The sequence below is a fragment of the Marmota marmota genome, unplaced genomic scaffold, assembly GCF_001458135.2.
Source record: "Marmota marmota marmota unplaced genomic scaffold, marMar, whole genome shotgun sequence".
Lineage (NCBI taxonomy): Eukaryota > Metazoa > Chordata > Mammalia > Rodentia > Sciuridae > Marmota > Marmota marmota.
The window spans coordinates 29,594,748-29,619,066 of record NW_025999977.1 but is presented as its reverse complement, the minus strand read 5'-3'; the positions used below and the strand labels follow the sequence as shown (position 1 = coordinate 29,619,066).

General features: G+C 39.9%; 1 protein-coding gene across 2 annotated transcripts in view; it reads left to right on the top strand.

Annotated features, from left to right (window-relative positions):
• Tmem178a (transmembrane protein 178A) overlaps positions 1-24,319 on the top strand; it is a 60,861-nt gene that overhangs the window by 347 nt on the left and 36,195 nt on the right. Inside the window, exon 1 of one of the 2 annotated variants that reach the window (XM_015479479.2) lies at positions 1-199. The exons of the other annotated variant lie outside the window; for it this stretch is intronic. The gene's annotated coding sequence lies outside the window, so the exon portion shown is untranslated. The remainder of the gene's footprint in view (positions 200-24,319) is intronic. 2 annotated transcript variants of the gene reach the window in all.

The window sequence follows — 24,319 nt, the reverse complement described above, 5'->3', positions numbered from 1 at the left end:
CGCTGCGGTCCTCGGCCCCTGCGGGCGCGCTGCTGCCGGGCGGCCCGGCGCGCCGACCCCAAGTCCTGGCGCTCGCTGCTGGGGCTCGGCGGGCTAGACGCCGAGTGCGGCCGCCCACTCTTCGCCACCTACTCCGGCCTCTGGAGGAAGTGCTACTTCCTGGGCATCGACCGGGACATCGACACCCTCATCCTGAAAGGTGAGCGGCGGGCGCGCCCCGCGTCCCGGCTGCCGCGCGTGGAGCGCAGCCCGTGGCTTCCCAGGGGCGCGCCGGTCCCCGCGGCCACTTCCCCGCCGCGGCCCCGCGCTTCGCTGACCGGCGCATTCTTTCATCCGTCCCCGCCGCCTCCTTTCTCCATCCTGTTCCCTTTCTTTCTCCTCCGCTTCTCTTCCTCTTCTTTCTTTCCACGATTCCTCTATCTTCCTCATCCTGCCCTTCGTATTTCCCCATCCTTCAAGTCTGTGCTCTACCCCTCTTTCCTGCTTTTGGCTGCCTCTGGCCCTCTTCTTTCCCTCTCTCGTCCTTCTCTGTGCCCACACCTGCCTGACTTGGGATGCTTGTGTGGATTTTCTTGACGCCTCCCTGTGAGGGCAACAGTCAAAAAGACTCGATTTTCCCCCCATTGGGTTCCTTTCTTCAAGTTGTGCTTTCCTTTTATCAATACCTTTTGGAAGAAAAGCGATGCAAACCTCAAAGGAGGTTTGCAATCTCTTGGATTGCGCGGATGTTGGTATCAAACTGAACTGATGTGGGCACTCCACCCTGGTGGGCTCCTGGGGAGATAAGGAAGCCCCAGAACCTTCCTCCAAACACCCGAAGTGCAGGGTTTGTGTGGATTGGACTTCGCATACCAGTAGTTCACTGGGGTAGGCGTTTAAAGGCAGATAGGACACCTGCGGTATTCAATGATAATGACCCACCCGCACCAATCCCCTGCCCCATGCCAACCCTCCTCAGGAACCTGGCAGAAGCTGAGGAGAGAAAATAGCCAAGCCCTGTAGAGTGGATATTCCAGACGCAGCATAAGTCTTTACATATCACTCTCTTATGTTGTGACATCTTCTAAAGAAGGTTATTTTTATTGTTTTGTTATCTGGCACTGAGTTTGCTCTTCTGAAATCTATTCAACACCTGGCTTCCACGCATGTAATCAGATAGTTTGAATTCTCTCTCTCTCTCTTCTTTTTTGTAATTCCACTCATGCAGAAACATCAATGTGACTATCCTTTAACTTTCAGAACTCAACCCCTAACAGAATTTTTTTTCCTTTCTGAGAGAAAAATAAATAAATAAATATCTTCTTCCTTTGGACTCATTTCAAAAAAGAAAAAGCCCAATGTCAGTACATTTTTAATATTTAGTAGCCATTTAGGAAGGCAAACGAACAGATGTACATTAAATTACAGCTTGAAATGGATTACATAGAAAGGAGGTTAATAATGTGTTGGCTTTCTGAGTCTTGTTAGTTGGCGTATTCTTCATTTCTCAAACATGTCAACTTCCTCCTTCCCATGGCTAACCCAGCTGGGGACTGCCATCCAAACTGTCTGTACATGGAAGGACTCCAGCAATTTGGGGAGAATTGGATACAGTAATCTTCCTTTGGAAAGTGCACCTTTTTCTTTTCTCTCCTAACTTGCATCCATCTCTGGTTCCTCCTCATGAAGATGCTGCATAATTAATTCTGATAGTAGCATAGTACATGAACAAACTGTAAAAGCTGAATTTGGAGGCTCAGTTATGGAATGCTCATTTAGGCAAAGCAATTTTGAAAGCTAAGCAGTGTAGTCTGTCTTTGGAAATGACAGAACTGCATTTCCTTACACTCTTTCTATGCCTAGAGTATTTGATTGCATGTAATTTGGGTATAGTGTAATGCCTGAAACAGCAGGGCAGAGTTCAACCCACAGTAGGAGAGGGACTCCCACAAGACACTGCAGAACATTTCTGCAAATGCCCTCACTACCTGAGGCATATAGCTCTTGTACAGTTCGAATCAAATGATCTTAGAAGTGGAAGGACTTTAGAGGTCAATAAACCCAACCTTTATCCCATTGTCCTACCTCCCTTCTACAATCCTGACAGAGGGTTGTCCAGGCCAGCACTTCCATTAGACAGAACCCACATACTCTTTAAAAGAATTAGAGTTTTCTAGTCATGAATGCATCTTCTAGATGAAAACAATCTCAGATTTACATTGACAGTGTTAAGCTAAACCTTTGTAGAGACCACTGAAGAGTTTGAGGTTGTGATCAGAAGACCTGGGATTCCTCCCTGGCTCTGTTGCTCAATTGTAGTTTGTTCTCCCACAAGTGTCCAAGCCAGGAGCAAGGATGGCCTTCAGTTTTGTTGTCCTTACCATTAGGAAGGCTGACTATTCTTTAGAATATGATCTAGTTCTCACATTTATCACTGTTGCAATCATAACAAAGTAAATTTAACTTTCTGGGAAATTAATGAGCTGGCACTATTAAGAAATGAGGAGCTTGGAAGAAAGGGTGACACTGGTCTGTTATAGAATCATAATTTGTTGTTTGGGAGAAGGTCAGGAATGTCTTGGGTACTTCCAACAGTACTTAGTGACTACCCTACCTTGTGTTGGTTATATAACTCTTCTGAATCTCAGTTTCATCATATGGAAAATGAATGGATGACATCAACAGCTTCAAAATCCTGATTCTCTACATAATTTGAGAATGTTATCAATATTTCCCTATCTCAGATGATTTTGGAATCTGTATTGGGTAAATGTTATTGCCTGTGTTTAGGTGTCTGACATTAGCAGCAGTGGTATGAATTCCCTAAATGAGCCATATAAAAATAGAAACTGGGGGCTGGGGTTGTGGCTCAGTGGTGGAGCGCTTGCCTAGCATGGGTGAGGCACTGGGTTTGATCCTCAGCACCACATTAAAAACAAATAAATAGATGCCGGGTGTTGTGGTGCACACCTGTAATCCCAGCAGCTTGGGAGGCTGAGACAGGAGAATCACGAGTTCAAAGCCAGCCTTAGCAACTGTGAGGTGCCAAGAAACTCAGTGAGACCCTGTCTCTAAATAAAATACAAAACAGGGCTGGGGATGTGGCTCAGTGGTAGAGTGCAATTGAATTCAATCCCCAGTACCAAAAAATAAAAATAAAGAAACTAAAATAAAGTTTCAAAAAAACCCTAGAAACCGACATTACATCTAATTTAAAACTTTGGAAAACCAGAGTCCAAGTTCTTTTCTTACTTTTCTCTCTGAATTACTTTGTTTATGAATCCTAACATCCTATAGACATTTTAATTGTTTTGAAAAGTTGACTCAAAAGAATGGGGAGGAATAGGAAAGGGGTATAAGGTCTGCCTGGCAGGTTTAGTGAGCTTTTGAGGAAAAGAAGTCAGCTTTTTTCTCTGTGGACCCACAGGACAAAGCCAGGAGGTGGGTGAAGGTTGCAGAGAGGAAAATATGGAAAACATTATCACCATCAGGATTATTTGCATTTCTTATTACTGGAGGCAAGACAAGGATTTCTGAGAGATGTGTAAGAGATAGAAACATACACTGTGAGCAGTGAGAGGTTAGTTTAGAAATGATATGTATAGACCCTATAGTATTAATCTACTTAAGAAAAGCCACATGAACCAGAAAAGCATTGATCTTAATGGAGCTAACATTTGGGAGAATCATTGAATTCTGATTTTTCACCATCTCATTATGATTCTAGTTCATTTCTATCTATCCCATACCTTGGAAGTGTTTAAGATTGGACCGCAGAGGTAGAGGGTTTGCCTACCATGTGTGAGGCACTGGGTTCAATCCCCAGCACCATATAAAAATAAAATAAAGATATTGTGTCCATCTATAACTAAAAAATAAATATTAAAAAAAAGATTGGGCCTCTAACCAGAACCTTCAACAAGAATGGAGGTAAAATTATTGATACATTCTTTAAAAACCAAGACTAGATCCTTATGCTACTCCATCAAGCTGATGAAGAACAGTTAACTCACCAGTATAGTTTGAGGAAAGTAGTTTTTCCGGTAGGTAGTAAGTTCTCTTTACAGCACTGTATTCACCAATCCACACTTCTCTATCTTGCACACCAGGATGAAATGAGAATTTATCAAATGCTTTAGAGATAATTGGTTTGCACTATAATTCTGTAGTTTACTATCCAGCTCAATAAAATACCCATAGAAACCTATTATGTACAAGGTAATGCCAGGAAGGTTTTGGCTACACATATGGAGTTCTGATGTGTTTAAATCTAAATTATTCTTCCATATAGGCCCTTCTTGCAGCCCTGGCTAACTTTCGACACTAAGGAAGATTCGCTGGTCAAAGGACTGGCTCTGAGAACATGAAATGAAGTCATCTTTCACCCAGGCGTAGGAAGTCTGGAATCGCTGGGGGAGCCTTGTGGTAGGGACTTGAACAGATGGACTTAAAGCTTAGCCATTTTGGCATCCCTGTGCCATTGGGAGTGTGGGGGAGGTTTGAAAGAAACCTTTATGTATAAAAGTCATAAAAAGCTTATAAGGCAAGTGGGTTTGCATGATGTATGTTTGGGTCCCAGGCAATGAGAGGAGATGACCTAAAGATAGATTCTTGATTGATTGATTGATTCATTATCTGTTTATTCACCCAACAAATAGATACTGGAGTATTGACCTAGGTATAGGAGATTCATGTAGAGTGAACAAGAAGGATCAAATGCCTGCCTTAGAATTTATTTCAAGTAGTGGCATTTGTATGTTGTAGTGGATTACATAGTAACTACTTCAAGTAGGTGTGGAAGATTACCTAATGGAGGCAGAGAGCGCGTTGGGAAGGATGATAGTACTGGTGAAGTAATGACAGAAAATCTAGTGCGAAGTGATGGAGCGCTGTGCCCTTTGGGGGACTCCTGGCCATTCTGTTCTGAGTACAATACATGTGTTTCAACTAGGGGATGCTTAGTAAGATAGGAAGACAGATGGAAGGAGACTCAGCGGGAATGTTACACGATGCTTCTTTCAGTTACTGAAAGCACTGACTTTAACAAATAAACATTGATAAGACTTGTGAATACACCATGTAGAACTTTGGAGAAATCAATTTTGAACAGGAACCCGAGTTACTGAAATTATATTGGAAGTTCCAACTGTTCTACTAGCTTCAACTTGAAATTTTAAATTAAAAACAACATTACCTTTCAAATGCATGTACTTTGTGCATGTAAATCAAATTCTTACATTATATACTGCCTGCAGTAAACAAAAGGAATATTAATGTTGTAGTGTTTTGTTTTTATGAAATTAAAAATGATCGGATTTCAGAAATGTGAAGATTATCATTCTATAACGCATCATGTTAACTTGTATAAATCATTTGGGATTGAGTTCTTGAGACTTGAAATAAAATATGTCCTTGTGATTTCAGAAGCATTTTTCTTCTAATGAGATAAACAGAGATATCAAAGACAGTAGGACATAAATACTTTGTCATTTTGTTCTGTGTAAGAAAAGGAAAGTAAAAGATTTGGTAGGAATTCATTGGGTCTGCTCTTCACTGTGCTAATGATTTATCTGCTTCCCCTGTTGCTTATTCTCCATGAAATTAATAGTCTGTACAGGACCCACCAAGTTCTACCTGACACAGAAATAGATTGATGATTTTCTTCAGCTCATTTGTAGGCCAAAGTATCATTTGTGTTAGAATAATTATCTCCCAAGAGCAGATGTATCTAGGGAAGCTGAGAGGCCAACGTTCTTCCTCCTCCTGACTTGGAAGTTCACGGATTGTTCTCAGACCTTCTCTTGGCCTAGAAGATGCTGCTGGAAAAGGGATTCCTCAGGTTTGAGGATGCTAACATTGCAATTTAAGACTTCCTTTTCTTTTCTCTCTTTACTTTTTGAGGCAAGTAGTGTCTGAAATTTTTTTTGAATATTAAAAAAAATTATTTGATGCTCATATAAACATAATTTATATTTACTAATTTTTAAATTAGGTGTATGAACTGTACTAACATATACATCATGAAATGTAGACATTAAATGAACCTTTTTTTTTTAAATTAAACAACTGCCAATTCATACTACTCAATTAATGGCTACATTTGCAGTTTCATCTTATCCCATAGTGTATTGAAGCTGTGCACAGCCAAGTGTGATAGTCAACACATTCTATTACAAACCCTCATAAAGGTGATCTCAAAGAGAAATTAAATTCTTGCCACTCTGCCATCAAAAGAAAATACTTGCTGCCATTCTTGCCATCTGCACAGGAAATATCTTTTAAAAATAATTTGTAAACAGAAAAGTGGATGGTACTTTAAGTGGTTTGTGATCAAAATTTCCAGAATCAATGACATTTTCATTCACCATGTCTTGTGGATAACATTTAGCAATGGCCATGAGGGGAAAGATAGAAAAGTTTTTGCTGTGTCATAGAAAGTTCACATCTAGTTATATCCAAGTCACTGTGACTTTTTTTTTTTCCTTAGCTACTGATTTTTCTTCTTCAAAGCTCAAAGAGAGCCCTCAAACCCCATCAGGCAGACTGATCATAATTGCAAGTGTTCTTGATTGCTGTACAAGATAAGCTTTTGTTGGAGGAGCATCTGGAGTCACTGAGATTCCCTGTGTCACAGCTGAGAATGAGATCCTGAGCGGTGGGAACATTGAAATGGTTAAGGCAGGTCACAGGGTTTTTCCAACTGTTATTCAGAATGAACTGTTCTTCATCTGTGTGAACACCTGCAGTGCTTTGTACTCCAGGTCATCAAATTATGTAATCACAGATTACTAGATTACAATCACAGATTGTTAATCTACACCCTCACCAAACAAACCATGACCTTGGATTGGCTGTCTCCTTGTGCCCAGAGTCCACCTTTCTTGTGTCCACTTTATCTTTCAGGGAAATTCCACTGTCTTTCTTTGAATCTCAATTGTGTGGATATCTGGGGTCCATTTTCTTGTATATTTTGCTGATTCAAAGAATAAAAATAGATTTGGTTTGATCATCTTCTTCAGTTCTTATCCCCTCCCAAAGCAACTGGTGGGGTAGAAGGAGAAACGAGGATTGGCAGATAATACAGAAGGCAAATATGTCTCTTGCTGAGCACAACATTAGCTCAGTATTTTGGTAATTAAGATAAGATCACTTTAACCATGTAGGTTTTAACATTTTCTGCTTTAGGTTTTAATTTTTTTGTTTTCCCTATTATTGTTATTTGTTTGTTTTAAAACATCACACCATGGATATTGTCTAAGGCTGTGTGTAGCTGGTTGTAAAGATTTTTATCAAAAAATAAAAAGCATTTTAAAATAGGAAATGGACTTTATCTTTCAAACCTGGTAAAATTTATGACAGTTTATTCTTTTGTTCTCTCATAGCGTTTCCCCGTGGTTAAAAGTGATTTCAGTGATTAATCTCTTTTATTGCAAGTTTTAACTAAAAGGATGCAACTGAACTTCTTGGAGCCTGAGAGAGTCTGCGTCGGCAGTGGTGAGGCTGACAGCCTTTGTTTGCTGCAGAGGTACCGGGAAACTACACGCTGTACTCCATCTTTCCTGTAACTCAGCCAGATAAGCTGATTGCAGACCAAACAATAATGTCATGGGGACACCCATCAGGGAATGCATTAGCAAGTGAAAAAGGGGGAAGGATACAAACCATATTTCTTTCCCTTTTCTTGAATTCCTGAGGACACACTGAATTATTTTCTATAACTTGCTGGATGTTTCCCAGTGTTCAGACTTTTTAATATGTTGTTTATAGGTGAAAATCAATCAAGTCATTTCCCTGCTAAGAACCAAAAGGATATTATGTGGTTCCTTTCAGTTTCTCCAAGTTATTTGATACTATACTATACTACTATACAGGTAGATAGGGAACAGACTCCAGAAATTCTGGAAGTGGCAAATTGTGTGTATATGGATAATTCTAGAAGGTGCAATTATCTCCTTACAATAGGTCACTCAACTGCAAATCAACACTGTTGCTTTCATCCCCCATGCAAATAAGCACTGACTTACATACTTAGGGTCTGTAAAAACATCAGAACAAGAAGGATAGAGGGAATCAGGGTGGGAGGCCCATTTGGCTGGGATCTCTTTTGTCAACATTTTAAGCAATTTTTATTTGGTGTGGGAGATGTGAACATTTGCTTCACTCACAATCAGTCAACAAATGTTACTGTTAGAATTTTCTTTCTCTCTCTCTCTCTCTCTCTCTCTCTAAGCAAGCGAGCAAACAAACACAAACAAACAAAAACAGAGCTAAATCCTCTTAGTTTCAAAGGATTGAGCTTTTCCTTATGGCACCCAGAGCCGTGAAGAATGGGGTCTGAGTCAATGGGTTAGTCTTGAGTTTGAATGCCTTTTCTTTTTAAGCCCTCACAATTTTTTTTTTTTGTACCAGCCATTGAACCCAGGGGTTCTTAACCACTGGGCAACAACCTCATCTTTTTTTTTTTATTATTTATTTTGAGACAGGGTCTCACTAAGTTGATTAGGGCCTTGAAAAGTTGCTGAGACTGGCTTTGAACTTGTGATCCTCCTGCCTCAGTCTTCCTAGTGTCTAGGTGTGCACTACGGTGCCCAGCTAAACTGTCACAACTTTGAAAACTGCCTGCCATAATGTTTACCATTGTCATGAAATTTTAAATATGTGCATCACGTTAAATATCATCAAATGAAGTCATCCTGGAAAAAACAACACAATTGATCACTTGTGATTGGAAAATTATAAAACAGAACATCAGAGTAACAATTTAACATGGCAGAAGATAAACTGCTACTGCTGGTGGTGAGGGACAAAAATTATAATGGCCAATTGGAATGAATATTCGAGCCCATGCCAGTTGGAGCTCAGTATTTGTTTTCTGCCACTGATAATTAAGAATCATTTATTGCAGGTGACTTATCCTTAGTGTTTAACATATTGTAGGAAAACTGTAATTTCAGAAAATGGACGTATTGGTTGCAGGAAGCTCACAAGTATTAGAAAAATAAAGAGGTAGACTGAATGAAAGAGTGGCAGGAAAAGCAATAGTGACTGCTAACATGAATGGTTTTGAAAAATGTGGTTGTGTTTTTTTTTTTTTCTTTAGATATTCTAAACAAAACAAAAGCACAAGGTAACCATTTACCATTCGCAGTTACAGGTAAAATCCAGCCAGATGAAGCTGAAAAACAAGCATCAAGATCATGTTATATTGACTTCCTGCTTTTCTCAAAGGTTACCTTTTCTTTTGGAAGGAAACTCAGACTAGTAGTAGGCAAATAGGTAAGCACAGGAAGAATCAAAGACTCGAAAGGAACTTCAAGCAGAGATGCTCACCAGATTTTTATACCGTGGTGTCTGTAATGGGTGATTTGCACTTGAGTAGCAAACTCTGGTCAATTACATGCAGTTCCTCTCCCTCCCTCCCTTCCTTTCTGAAAGCTAATCAGAATGCCTGTGAGCAAGGGAGATCGGCATAATCTCAAATTGGTTCTGATTTGTAAGACAGTATATCCTTAGTATATCCAAAGAAGTTTCCTTGCTTTGGTAGGGGGTATGGGTGGGATTTAATTCAGACTACATTTTTTGGAGCTTGGGTTTGTATCAGGGGCTGATGGATATTGTGGCCTGGGTGCTTGACTCCCTCAAAGTCATCCCTGGGCACCACTACTGTTTTAGAAAACTGGCAGCTGTATAAATAACTCATTACCTGTTAGTTCTCTGAGCAGGTCCCAACACACCTGATTTGGGAAAATTCAGAATAAAAATTACAGTAGGAACCATAACAGGGCACAGTTGTGTATGTCCTCCAAATGTGATAGAGTTATTGAATTAAATGTACTTGAGAGTTGTTAAATAGAGTAGTTCCCTGTTCTATTTGGCGGTGCATACAGATGATTGTGCAGTAATATTTTGATTATGCCATGAGAGAAATTGAGTGCTTTTTACTAACAGGCCCTCGATTTTCATTTTGAAAATTTGTGGCATGGGTGCTTTTTAAATTATCACAATTTCTAAATTATCACAATTTCTTGTTTTAGCACTCTTCCAGTTCTATTTGCAGGTTAAAATGGCAGAAATATTTTTTTCCTCTCTGATCAGTTCCTCTATGTATATAGTTTTCTGGAAATGCTTTTTTTCTTTTATTTCTTCCTCCCAATAAGAAGGAGCATTACTGATTAGGTATGAAACATTATAATTGGGTGGGTATAAATTTAAAAAATGAAGCTAATAAAGTGCTTAATAAACATTTATCCATTCCTGCGGGTGGGTTTATTAGTTAAGAATCTTTTAGTGTCCAATAAGAGAATACCCAAATAACAATGATTTAGTCTACAAGTAAAATGCATTATTTTGCATAAGGATATATCTGGAGGAAGCCAGCACTGGTAGTGAATTAAGAGATTTGAGCTGGGAGACTTTAGAGTCCCAGCATAGGCAATTTTTCTTAAAAGCCTTGTCTCTTTCTGGTCATAGTAGTTCTGTGTGTCCTTTCCTCACATAGGAACAAGTCAAAGACTAGGAAAAAGGAAAGGCCATTTTTTTTTTGTAATTAATACGTACACAATCCCCCCCTTTTATAATTGTTTTACATACTCCAGTTTTTATAATCAATATGATTTCTCATTGGTCAGAATTATGTCACATGACCGTTTTTAAACCAATCTCTGGCAAGTGGAGTGGAATTACCATGATTCTCTTAGGCCGATCAAAGTGGTACTCCGTGGGGTTGGGGAGGGGGCCAGTCTCCTCAGGAATCTCTTGGCCGCCTGGTTTCTGTTAATCAAGGAACAGTGGCTGCCATACACCTATAGAGGCTGCCACAGCAGGGGTATTCCAATGGCATTCCCATCCTACCTGTGGTTGTTCCATAGTTTGACACTGCAAAGAGAACCCAGATTTCCTGCTAGCTCTCCCAAGTATACCACTGTCTCTACATCCTGCCCTGATGGACACATGGAAGTGCCCTGAAAGCGCTATGCTTTTCTTTTTGAAGATCTGTTTGTGTCTCTTTAACCTCTAGTGGCCCAAAGGTTACAGTTGTTTCTAAGGAAGTTTATTTATAATTGTACTGTTAAAATGGAACATAGAATATTTGCAACTATGCATCTGAGAGGATGTCCATGTGCTCTATGATCAGATGGTACAGTTGTTAAAATTTAATACACATTAGAGTAGTGAGGTCAGTGCTAAAGGGCTTCCCATACACACAGCCTTTGTCCCCACCTCCACACCCACCCCCACCCCCACCCCCTCCCCAAAAAAAAAGTAAAAAGGAAGTTTAGCCTACTCCAGAGAAGGCTGTCATGGAGATCATTATTCTGATCATGCCCAGCCCCTATCCATTTGTAAAATCTGTCCAAACCATGATATGACTTGTTTTAATTTCTTGATTCCTTAGGGGAAAACAATATGTTTCATTCCAATTCCTTGACTGATAGATACTGAGGGGCCATCTTTACAATTTCCATGTGATATACAACTGTAATTATTTTTGAGAAAGAAACTTCGCAAAACTCTCTTTGCTGTTGCTCATGTCCTGGTGTGTGATAGAGGCACATATTCAAGATTTTAGAAATTAATCAATTTAAAGAAAAGCCAGTATCATAATCCTTGAAATTTTGTCAAGAATCCTTTGCTTTTGAAAGTACAAATCTAGAAGACCATCTAAGGAAGTGATTGTTTAGCAGTATATGTGTCTATGTTTGGAGAGCAGGATGGACACAGGGCATATGAAGATGAACCCCAGTCATCTCAGCAGGAGTGTTCATGTCAGACCACTCCAGTGAATTTCCGGTTTCTAGATGGAATTGCTGTGTTCCTCCTGGATCTCTCATTTGACACCGTGAGGCCTGTTTATTAAAGCTTGGCACCTTCTAGGGCAGGAATTACGAAGCAAGAAAGTCTGAACTGTTGCAGATGGGCTGAGCTAGCAGGATTTTAGCACAGAAGCCTCAAAAGATGGTGTAAAACCACAAGGTATGTGGGTGGGCATATATTTGGACCACCAGATTGCATGCCAACTTGTAGGTTCAGGAAAAAAAAAGGCAGTAAGAGAGCAGAAAGAAAAAAGGATAGGAAGGCTGGGAAGGAGACAGGAAGGAACAAGACATTTGGCGGGTCTTTGGGGAACAATCTCTATACGATCTTATTTTCTTAAATACCCATTAGATACATTTAACTTTCTAAAATACAGTATTACCATGTCTTTCCTTTGACTAAAACTCTGATGGGTTCTCCAATAAGCTAAACATAGAATTACCAAAACCCCCAGCAGTTCCACTTGTAGGTATACACCCAAATAAATTAAAAATGGATACTTAAATAAAAACTTTACATAACTCTTCACAATTGTACCATTCACAATAGCCAAAAGGGGAAACAACCCAGATGTCCATCAGCTGAGGAATGGATAAAGAAAATGTGTATGTCCTTACACTTTTATTCCTTTATATGGTGGAACCTTGAAAGTATGCTGAGTGAAAGAACTTAGACTCAAGAGCCCACATATTGTATGATTTCATTTATATGAAATATCCAGAATAGACCAACCCAGAAAACAGGGAAGCAGGAAATAGGGAGTGATTGCTTAGTGGGTATGGGGTTTTCTTTTAGGTATGAAAATGTATGGGAAAGAGCTAGTGGGATTCGATCACACAAGGTACTAAATATCATGATGTTGTATGCTTGAAAATGGTTAAAATGATAAACCACAATAACAACAACAAAAGACCCCCCAAATGTCTGTTTTTCTACTGCCCAAAGCTTCAAGTCTAAATTTCTTTGGTCATAAAAAAGCTTTTGCCAGGGCTGCAGTTGTATCTCAGTGGTAAAGTGCTCGCCTAGCATGTGTGAGGCACTGAGTTCAATCTTCAGCACCACATAAAAGTAAATAAATAAAATAAAGGTATGGTGTCCATTTATGACAAACTTTTGCCATGAGGCTCCAGCTACCTTGCTGACTACATGCCCAGCCTCTTCTCCATGAAATCAAGGGTCAGGCTACCTTAAGACCATTTGCTGTTTCCGCTGTAAACGTGCCCTTTCATGTTTCTGTGTCATTGCATATCCTGTTTTTTTTCTGCCTGAAATACCATCCTCTCTTGTCCATCTGCACAGTGCCTGCTTTTTCTTGAAAGCTTAGGGCCATTGTTATTCCTTTTCTAGCTTTTTCTTGAATCTACCCTCATTTCCTGCAGAATTAATTGCTTTATAGTAGTTTGGTCTTATCCACAGTTTTGCTTCCTTGGTCAACTGCAGTCTAAAAATATTAAATGGAAAATCCAATAAATAAATAATTCATAAATTTAAGTTGTGCACCATTCTGAAAAGTGTAATGAAACCCTGCACCCTCCTGCTCTGTACTGCTCAGCATGTGACTCATCCCCTGGACCAGTAAAACCGTCCTATGCTACCTGCCTGTTGGTCACCTAGTATCCTTTGTTATCAGACTGACTTGCAGTAGTATCTTGCTTGATGCTTGGGTTCAAGTAATCCTTATTTTACTTGATAATGACCTCAAAGTGCAATAGTAGTGATGCTGGTAATTTTATTACAGTATATCATAATTGCTTTGCTTTATTATTGTCATTAAACTCTTATTTGCCTAATTCATAAATTAAACTTTATGAAAGTTTTGTATGTGTGGGATAAAAATATGGTATATACAAGAGTCAGTACCATTCACAGTTTCAGAAATCTACTGGGGGTTTTGAGCCTCATTGTGTGTTATATATCTTTCTATTATAGTAATGTGTACACTGTACTGTAGTTTATTTCTTTGTCTATTTTACTCCCTACCTTAAGACCAAGAATATTTGCTGCCATGCTCAGTTCCTGGTGCATGGAGATCTATTCATAGAAGGGCTATTAAAAAAAATTGCATTTGATTGATTCAAATCACAGTCATATTGGATCCATTTCTTTCTTACCTACTTCAGAGTTTTAATCCGATTCAAGGACAAGGAGAAGGGAGAATTATTCTGTTTTCAAAGACTAAGACACTAATAATTCAAAGAAGACAAAGTACTTGGCATTAAAAAAAATAGTAATAGATGTTAAAAAAAAAAGATGAAAATCAGCATTCCTTGTATGCTTTTACCTCCCAAGGATTCAAAGTTATCAGTATAAAATTAAGAGAGCTTCTTTATGAGGGCTTTCCTCATAAAATGCTCTTAATCTTTATCAAAGAGATTATAATTGTTATTCAGATTTTCTTGTCTTTCTGCTTATCTCTAGGAAGTCCCACTGTCAGGAAGTGTTTCTTTGTCTTCTTTCTTCCACAGGAGCCAGTAGGGTGGTTTTCAAATCATTGGAACTCAATATACTGGTAGTATATTGAGTTCATTTTATGCATGTCCTGTACAGTTTTGGCTTATTAAATTTTTTTTTTCAAGAAGATCCTTGTAAGTCCAACTATATACTTCCCTTTACCAGGAAGCAGAATGGCTGAATGAATTTGAAAGACTCTTGTTTGCTGTCCTTCATTAAGCTCTTAGCTGTTTTGCTGCTGTCAGACCTGTTGCTAGGTAGGTTTCTGTGTGCTGAGAAAAGCCTGCAGTCACGTGGGGTGCAAGAGTGCTCTTCAAGCTCTTCAGGCAGAGGTGGCTCTTCAAGAGATGAGGGGCTTTGCTGGCATTCTGAAGTGAGATTCTTCTGCAAGTTTATTTTGTGGTTTATGGAGGTAACAGGAGTCAGGATATTTGGGGGCATTTCTTCACTCTGCTCTTAACTAGCCTGGGTGACTATGGGCAAGTCACCTCTCCTCTTCAGATCTTGATTTTTCTCATTTGTAAATTTAGAGGTTGAACTAGTGTAACCTGTTAGACCTCTTGCAGCATTAACCAACTGTAATGATAGCATGCCCAGAAAACAGCAGCCTAATTAACTCAGCAATGTGGCAGACTAGGAAAGGTCACTTTTTTCCAGAAGTAGTTAAATGTTAGGACAACCCAAATTTAAGGGCCATTTCCTGTTTCCAAGTTGTTCATCCACATAGCTTTCTTTTTCTCTTTTGCATGTGGCTTGCTTTTTTATCACCGACTTTCTTTTTGATTTCTTGAGAGTTTTAAAGGAGATGTCAAAACCGTCTGTATTATTTCAGGAATTCTGTGTGGTGGGAACAATGTTTGCCATTTGGTTGGAAGAATTGGACTATATGTTTTTCTTCTTAGTTTTATGGGGAATTGGTATTAATAAGGCATATCTGGTTTTAGAAAATGGAATTAGAGTTTGTAATGGACAGCAGAGCAGAATTCCCTTTAGAAAATTGCATAGTATGTATAATTTAAATTTTGCTTATTCCTTTCAGATGTCTTTGAAAAACTTTTGAAAATATTTTTGATGAAAGAAAAAATCTACTTTTTTTTTATTACTACAGGAAAAACTTCTAGGTTGATTTCCTTCTTTGCCCAATGAAAGTATTTAATACTTCAATCCACATGAATTCAACGAGAAGCCCATAATTATGTTTCATTTTGTTCAAAAGTTTTAGAGATGTCCTTTTTGAATTTAATAATCCACGGTGTTAAATACCTGGAAGTTGTATTTGGTCACTTCAATTTATATTATGAATATTGGTTATTCATTTCATTTCCTTCCTTTCTTCTTTGAATGATATTCTGGGTTGCTTGCCAAATATTGAAATAGGCATGATTGTTAATTTCACGGAAAGCCCTATTTAAAAAACTTGAACATGATGTGTTGACCCCAAATTTTCTCCTTTGTACAAATGAAAGGACGTTCGTGGGTATCCTGCTTTAGTCGACATGGCAATGATTACAATGGCCGATCTGCTCAGCCTCTGATGCTCCACAGGACCATTTGTTCCCTTCTATCTTTCCATACTGGGCAGACATTAGTTAGACAAGCCCATCTTCTGTGGCATCTGATTCAGTTTGGCTGGTTCTTATTGACATGGTCACAGTATGACTTCCAGTCATTTGCATTTTGGTTATATGGAAGACTTACTTAGAGAATTTTCTAAGAGAAGAATAATAAATCTCTTCAAAACACATTAACAAAACTGCACTGAAGAATGATGGGGAAGATAGGGGAGAGACTTCCAGGAAGGATGAAGGGAAGAGTCATTACCTATTGGTCTGAACTTTGGATTCCCAATTTGGGAAAGTGTTTGTTAGTATACATACATTTTTTTCATTTGGTTTGGGGTTTTGTTTTGTTTTTTTTTTCCTTTTACAAACTGTAACATTAGGAAAGAGGCTTATAAAGTCCATAGATTATTAACTAGAAAACTGAAATTATTCTGTAGTGTCCGTGCGATGAGAAATGCGTGACTCATGGAATGTAAGAAAATGCACCTTAAGTTTACACAGCAATTTCCTTTCACATAACTCAAAGCAGTTTTTACAAAGAGAAAAAGGAGAAACATATTCTGACCAATCGTGTGTTTGGGGAGCATAACAGTGGAGCTGCTGTTTGTACGTGGTGGGGGTTTCTATTTGGCACAGAGTGGACAGATCAGGAACCCTGGGAACTGGGGGCTGGTGGCCCGGTCCTGGCTCTCTTGCACCTTACTGAACATTGGCAAATCATTTCGACTTCTCTAGACCTCAGTTTCTCAGTTTTTTTTAAAGTGAAGGGTGGAACTTCATTCTTTCTCTGAGTTTTTCAAATTATTACATTTTATGATTTATGCAGAGCATCAGGAAATAAAGGATGAGTTTTTCAGTTAGCTAAAGTTTACCTTTATGTGCGTCAAAGCTTGTTTTTATCTAATTGGATGGATATATTTATTCCGTACATGATGCATATTTCTGCTTTCTGAAACAGCACTAAATTTAACTTTTGCTTAATGACTCAAGGTTTCATTATGAACTATGATGTAATACCTAAGTGTCCTGAGGGAGCATAGCAGTGTGTAAGAACTCTGTGCCTTAAAACTAATCGATACTCTATTCTCCGTTAAAAAAAAATATGCTTGTTCTGATTTGTGTGTGTGTGTACTTGTTAAGTATTATTTCCTTTGCTTCTATGTCTGCCTATATCTGTCCCTTTTTATATTCCACTAATAGACTAAAAACAGGGGACCATTGGTATTAGGTCTGAAGTTAGGGCACGTGGTTGTAAATGACATCTCAGGAGCTACCCCTGTGAGTTAAGACTTTGGAACTTCATTGTCCCAAAGGCCTTTGGGGGTATTCTTCTGTGGTGCAGGCATACAGTATCAAGGTATATGGCACTTCCTGTTTACAGAATGATGTAAAGTGTGTGACTATACTTTGTAGGAGAAAATAAGGATGAGAGTAGAGCAAGAATGGCATAGTCCCAGGGACCACAAGATGGCTCAGAAATATAAAGAGGTCATGCAGAGGGTAGATCCTCGGGGTCTGTGAGAGTGTCCAGATGATTGACAGACATGACTAGATCTCATTTGTAGAGTATCCCACACAGTTATCCTATTCAGACCCTGGCTTGCCCGTCACCATCTTCTTAAAGTAGATACCAGTGGGATTGGTAGTGGCAAAGGTTAAACTAAGACCCGTGGATGCAGAACTTCTAGTTTATCATTATCAATTGATCCTTAGGACTACTTGCAGTGGAGTAGGAAAATTTAAATTGGTTACTCATTTTCTGTGTATTTACAAATAAAAGTCACTTTATTAGCTTGCAAACTACAGTATCGTCCATTTCAGCATAAATTTGGAAGCTGACTAATTTGCACTTGTTTTATCTGCAAAGCTGGCAATTTTGGGAAACCTCCTACCTCCTCCATCTTCCCTCCCCATGGTCTCACCTCACCCGTCCAACAACGAAGCCAAGAATGTTATTTTAGGCTATGAAAGCCATATTAAAAATATTGAGTTTCTGTATACTTTTCTGAAATTTAAAATAAACAAAAATAGGGCCAGTCTAATGCCAGACTCTTTTTGTTGCATTTTCTGGGTGCTGGTGGAAGATAAGCAATGTGCCCTGCAGTCAGACCTGGTGCTGTGTTGAGACCACATTTTCCCTATCTGAGAGGACCATAGGTGTCCATCCTGGGCAGGGTGGAGCCTGGAATCACTAATAATACCTGTGGCTGCAGCTGCTTTTAGGGTTATGTTTTTGTAGCTTGTGAAGTTGATGGGGTAGTTGGGAAAAAGCCATACAGCCATCAGCCATCAGAGAAGTAGAATGGTATATACTGCTTATTTTTGCACGGAAGCTATGCATCTCATGGTTATGTGCACTTGGGATAACTTTTGTCTTTCCTTTGACACAATCAGTGTGGATGATGATGGCCACAGCATGGAGGCGACCTCTGCTTTCTTCTCTTCCAAAGCTGGCTTCCTTCTCACTTCTAGAAAAATACCGCCTTAATGGAGCTTAGGATCCTGGAATTATAGTCCCTGTAGCAGTGTAGCTAGCTGACTTTATTTATCTAAGGATTGGGATTGACTTCTTCTTTATTGATTTAGGCTGATAATCATGCAGTCTATTGGGCTGTTTCTAATTATTTTGGCTATCTTAATTATTGGATTGTGCATGATCTGTTCTGTTCAAATAATTTCTCAGCAAAAAGAATTGAACCAGCAAAAGAGTGCATGTGTCTACCTAATCCCTATCTGCTTCTGCCTCCAGCCCTTTGTGTCACGTTAAATGAATCATTTTGCTTTCCTGTTTTTCATTTTCCTCTCTCTGAGCATAGAGGGAATGATATTTATCCTGTGCTTAAGATTTAGGGTCACTAAATATCAAAATGTAAATTGATGTTATCAGTTTGATAGGACCTTCCTGCTGACTTCATGTAGTTTAAGTATTTCTTTCTGATTATGAACTTTCAATAAATATATGCTTAGAGTAGAAATTGCAGAAAGCAATTTTCCACACTGTAGAAGAACACAAAAATCATCTATAACCCCTAACTTAGTTGTATAAATTTGCTAAAAGATCTGTTTTCATTTAGTCTTTATTCACATCTGTATACAAATATTTGAGATACAATGAAATATGCTGCTTTGGATTCAACAGTAAAACACAAGAATTCTCCATATTTAATCATTTTTAATATTTTTATATGTGTATATTTTAATGTTTGTAGTCATCTAGTTAACTATCTTTCCAACTCCTATATATCCTCATATCCCTTATTTACCAGGTAGATAGAATCATCTGCCTAAAATAAACTTGATCTTTCCTTGTTTAAATCATCTGTGGTGCCTGAGAACTTGGTGCATGGGGCCTTGTACTGCAGGGGAGGAGTGCTTCCTGTTTGGCCTCTATGGACCCTTCCTTCTATCTTGTTATTTCTCAATGCTCCATCTTAACATGTTCTGCTCTGGCAATACCCAACCTCTTATTGGTTCCTATAAACACCCTTTGTTTGCACCCTCTGCGTTTGCAGTTCCTCTGTCTGAAATGCCCATTCCTTCCCAGTACCACCCCAGACCTGACTGCCTGGCTCAGGAGGGCTTCCCCAACATCCCTTCCCTGGGAACTGTTTCCTGCTGGCAGTTCAGAGATGGCCTGTTTGTATCTCTATCGCTTAAATTTACTGCTGTCCTCACCTACTCCTCTTTGCACTCTGCTTGTTTGCTAAAAAATCAATTCTGATCATGTCTTCTCCTATTTTACAACCTGGGGAGAGTTCCACTGAGGCTTATGATAGAGACCAAGTCTCAATGCAGAATTCGGTTTAGCCTCCCCCTTTCTTTCTAGCAGCATCTTTCATGATGCCCCTCACTTTCTCTCTGCACCTGGTCCTGCAGGCCTTCTCATTCCAGGAATGAGTCTCCACCTAGAAGCCCTTATTTACACTCTTCCTTCTGCCCTTCGAGGACAATCCCGCCCCTCCTTGGGACCTCGGCCTTCTCTGATTGCCTTTCTCTAATCCTCATGGCTCAGGCACCCTATTCTGTGATTGCAGAATGCCACGTGCTTCTCCTCTATGCCAGGGTTGTAATTTGACATCTTTTTGCCCTATCATTTCAAGAATGGCTGTGTCCTTCCTAAGACTCTAAATTCTGTGAGGGAGGGCTTATATTTGTTTTCATTAGGTTCACAGGTAGGATTGAACTGGGGGAAATCACAGGGTCCAACAGCTGAGGTTAGATAAGTTCTGCAACCCATTGGGCTGGACAAGATTAATTAGATGGGATCAAGTAGGGTAAGGCAGGAAATATGGATTAAAGAGGATATCATGCGTAAGAAGGGTCTGGACTCTTACAGTCCTTGGAATACCTGATAGGATCAATATTATTAGCCCCCTTTTATAGATTGAATAAGACTCAGAGAATTATTTTGCGGAGGTCATGAAGCTAATGGGTAGTAGGGCCATCATTCAATGTTAAACCAACCTTCAGAACAGGGAGATGAAGTGGAATGAAGAACTTGTCCAGGCTGTGTTTTAGGACACAGTCTATAGAGCTCAAGTTGGTTTCCTGTCTGAGGCAAACCTGTTGGTAGCTGGTCAGCCTATTGTGGGACTTAAACCATCCAGGCAGTGAAGTGGTATGACCAGCAGCTGTGAGTGCCTGCAGAGGCTGATTTTGCCTCTGCACACCTGTGTTCCTTGTGCCTAATGGTACTCTCCAGATATTTTGCATAGGGGCAGCTTCTGACCTGGGTAGGGTATCTGAGCACTCAGAGAGCACTGGGCTGAATCCTGAGCAGTAAGTCGCCAGGTGTTCCTACTTGTAAAACTCAGGTGCTTCTGAGCCATGCAAGAAAACAGAAGTGAGCTCTAGGCTTCCAGCCCAGGACTCTTAAGCTACCCCCCTAGGAGGCAGGAGAACCATGGTATGTCCTAGAATATTGGATATCTTGCCTCAGGCTTTGAAAAACAAACAGATTCAAAACAGAAGTCTTCTGGTAAAAGAATAATCCATACAGAATGTTGCCAGAGAGGTTTTTTTTTTTTTTTTAATGTCTTCAGAATTTTCTTAAATTAGGTTTTTCTTTTAATTACCTACTTATCCTTCGGAAACTTGGAGCAGTCCCATTCCTTATCAACATATTCCTTGTCAATTATGCACAGGCTCGAGCTGATGGTGCCGGGGGTGATGCTGAAGTACAAGGCAGCTGGAAATTTTTCCCCTTGGGTTGAGTGGAGTGATAGGAATGCTGATGTGCTGCAGCTCTAGGCAGACACTTCCGCTAAGGGGAGAGCCTACCCAGCACAGTGCCTGGGGGCAGGGTGCGAATGGATGGCTGAGGCTAATCCTATGGCTTCTTACTTTGTCCCAAGGGGCCAAGGACCTAGCTGCTGAAAGACAGGGTGAATGGGGGGGGCTGGGTGCTAACCTTCGATTTTTGTGATCTTGGTAAACTCTGCTTATTCACTGGTTCTTAGCACTGAATCCTCCAATAGCTAATTTAAGAGATGCTTAACAAAACTGTCTATTGGCACTTTTCCCCTCTGCCTGATTAGTTATGTCAGTGTGCTGTTTGATGTAAAATTAAGGGTGGTAACATTAAGTGGGCATGCTCTGTGGAGATGTAGGCTGAAAGGCAATGGTGTGTGGGGGTGGTGTGGGGTAGGAAGCAATGAGTGTGGTCTGGACTGTTTGCAAGTTATCTTGTCCTCTTTGTCCTTCTACTAAGCATTCAGTATGCCCTTGTTAGGACTAGATATGATTAAGACAGGTGGTAGACAGAAAGAGAAATAGTTCCCTTCATGCTGTCATTGGAACAGTTCAAAAATACATTTATTTTTCAGGCTTATGCACCTGATGGCTACTTGGACTCTTTGATCTATGCAGCAGGTGGGTAATTCTGGAAGGAGGAAACATGGGGAATTCAGTGTAGAGTGTGCAGCTGTGGGGATGGGGCCACCTCCCCCATGGATAGAGACATTCCCACCTGGTTATGTCATTTCCACTTGCTCACCAGGTTTTCCAACCCTCACATTAGGGGTGACGCCCATCCCCACCCCTGATCAGGGGTCTTATGTGTCTGGGGCTCTGGGGCTACAGAGAGGTGGAGTTCCTTCCTCTGCAGGCCCTTCTTCCCCACACCAGTTCCCAGACCTTATTCCTTCCTAGTCACTTCTGTATTCCTTCTTTTCTTTCCCCGTAGCCCTAGTTAGGTGTCTAGTCCTTGAAAACCTGCTCAGCTAGCAGAGAAAGATGTCTTTGGACCGTGGTTTAGAAAGGTGCCTTCAGACAGTGGTTTTGTTCCTGCTTCAGTGTGGGTGGAGGGCAGCCTCAGTGTATGGGGACAAGGGCAAGGGGATAGGAATGTATTGATTGAGATCAGGATGAAAGCAGTGCTGCTGTCAGTGCAGGCCCACATGCTCTGTCCTGGTCCCGCTTAAGTGGATTAGTTAGATATGACCAGATGGAGTCATTGTTCTTATCAAGACAAAGTCAAGATTCCTATCTGACGGTCTGTTTCAGGTGTCTAGGTCCTAGGTCTAAGAGTTAGTTTTGGAGGTAGATGCCAATTCACTCCCAGCTCTGTCACTTGCTAGTGTGAGTCTTTAGGCAGATTATTTAATCTCTCTGAGTCTCAGTTTCCTCCTGTGTGGAACAGAGGTAGTGATAGAACCTATCACATGGAGGAAATGTGAGTGAAGCTCCTAGCATGGAGCCTGGCATACAGTAAGCCCCAGGAGGTTATGATCATCACTGTTTAGTTATGTGGCCTTGGGAAAGCCTCTTAAGTGTCCTGTCCCTTATTGTCCTTATCTGTGAAAGGGGAAAAAATGTCTGCCTTATGTAACTAACATGGATGGTGCGAAGCACTTGGAACAAAGCCTATCATGCTCTATAATAAATAAAAGTAGGGTCATCATTTTCCTGTAACTAAACTACTGCAATTCTGGGGGTCTCAAAAGTGTGCTTATCTGGCTGCTGATTGCTGCAGTGATGTGGAGACGTCTGCAGAGCTGTTGGAGGAGCAGGAACACATGGGAAATGGTGATAAAGCTGCCAAAGATAGAGGACCCTTTCCTGATTGTCACTTCCTGCTGCTGCCACTAATGGCTTTGGGATTTGGCTTCTTTCTACCATCAGGCTCTTGCCATTGGAAGGTGGGGAATGTCATGCTCAGCTGTCGTTGGAGCACATCCTTGATAATGAAACCAATTTGTAGCTTTTATAGCCCCTTTGCTTCTTTGTCTCTGGCACATACCAGGCTCTCCCTGAGAGGGTGGACTGAAGTAAAAGGAATGGAAATTCAGGTTTCTGTTTTGCTTGGTCCTTGCTTAGAAAAAGCTGAAAATATAATTTTAAATCAATTTATATTACTTTTAAAAATCGCTTTCAATAATCCATAAAAGTCCAGGTGTACAACTTTATCAATTATAAAGCCAGCTATCTAGCAGTCTCTTTTAAAAAAAAATTAATGGACACATAGTGATTGTAGATATTTATAGGATAAAGTGTGACATTTTAATACATGTTTACAATGTGTAATGATCAGAAGGGGTAATCAGTATGTCTATCACCTCAGATAGTTATCATTTTTTTTTGTGGTAGGAGCATTCAAAATATTCATTCACCCTCCCTACTAGCTATTTTGAAATAATTAATTATTGTCAACCATAGTTATACTACTATGCTACACAGAACATTAGAAAGTATTTCTCCTATCTAAGAGCTCCTCTCTACCTACAAACCATGCTTTCCTCCTACTCTCCACACCCTTTTCAGGCTTTAGTAAACTCTCTCTTTAGATCCTGAAGACCAGCTTTAAAGGATTCCTTGTTCCCATCTATCTTGATGTGTATCAATGACACAACCCATCATAAATCCAGCAGCCCATCTGGTGAAGAGGACATGAGAACGTTGTTCACCATAGCAAATATGTTTGCGTTTTTTTTTCCATAGTCTGAACAAAGCTATTGCCCTTGTCAGTATTTTCATAAATTAGCTGTATTAAATGTCACCTTCCTAATCTCCATATACAGTAGTTACTAGTCAATTCAGGGTTCATTTCATAAAGGGAAATAAACTTTTCAAAGCGTAGCACAATTAGAAGAATTCTACCACGACACTTGGAAAGGACAAAGGGTACAGGGTTTCTAAGGATAATTTGCCCTGGAACATTGCCAGATTCTAAAATGTACAGCCTTTCTCCAGCAAGTTGTGGTCCTGAATATTTGAGAAATTTGCTAGTGCTATCAGTGTTTACAGGTCATTATGAGGCAAGTGAGAGATCTCTTTCTCCCTCCATCCCTTTTTCCTTCCCTTCAGAGTTCTGGGTTAGTTTCACTTTGTTAATTCTTAGTTTTCGTGGTACCATATTCTAGATTCAGAAAGTAGGTGCTCAGTTTGAAAGATTATTGAAAAATAAAGGTTTGTTGAATGAATGAGCCATTATTACATTCATTTAATGAGTGAAGAATAAATGGTAAGTGGTTGATGAATACAAAAGGTAATGGTTGGTGCAAAGACCAAAAATA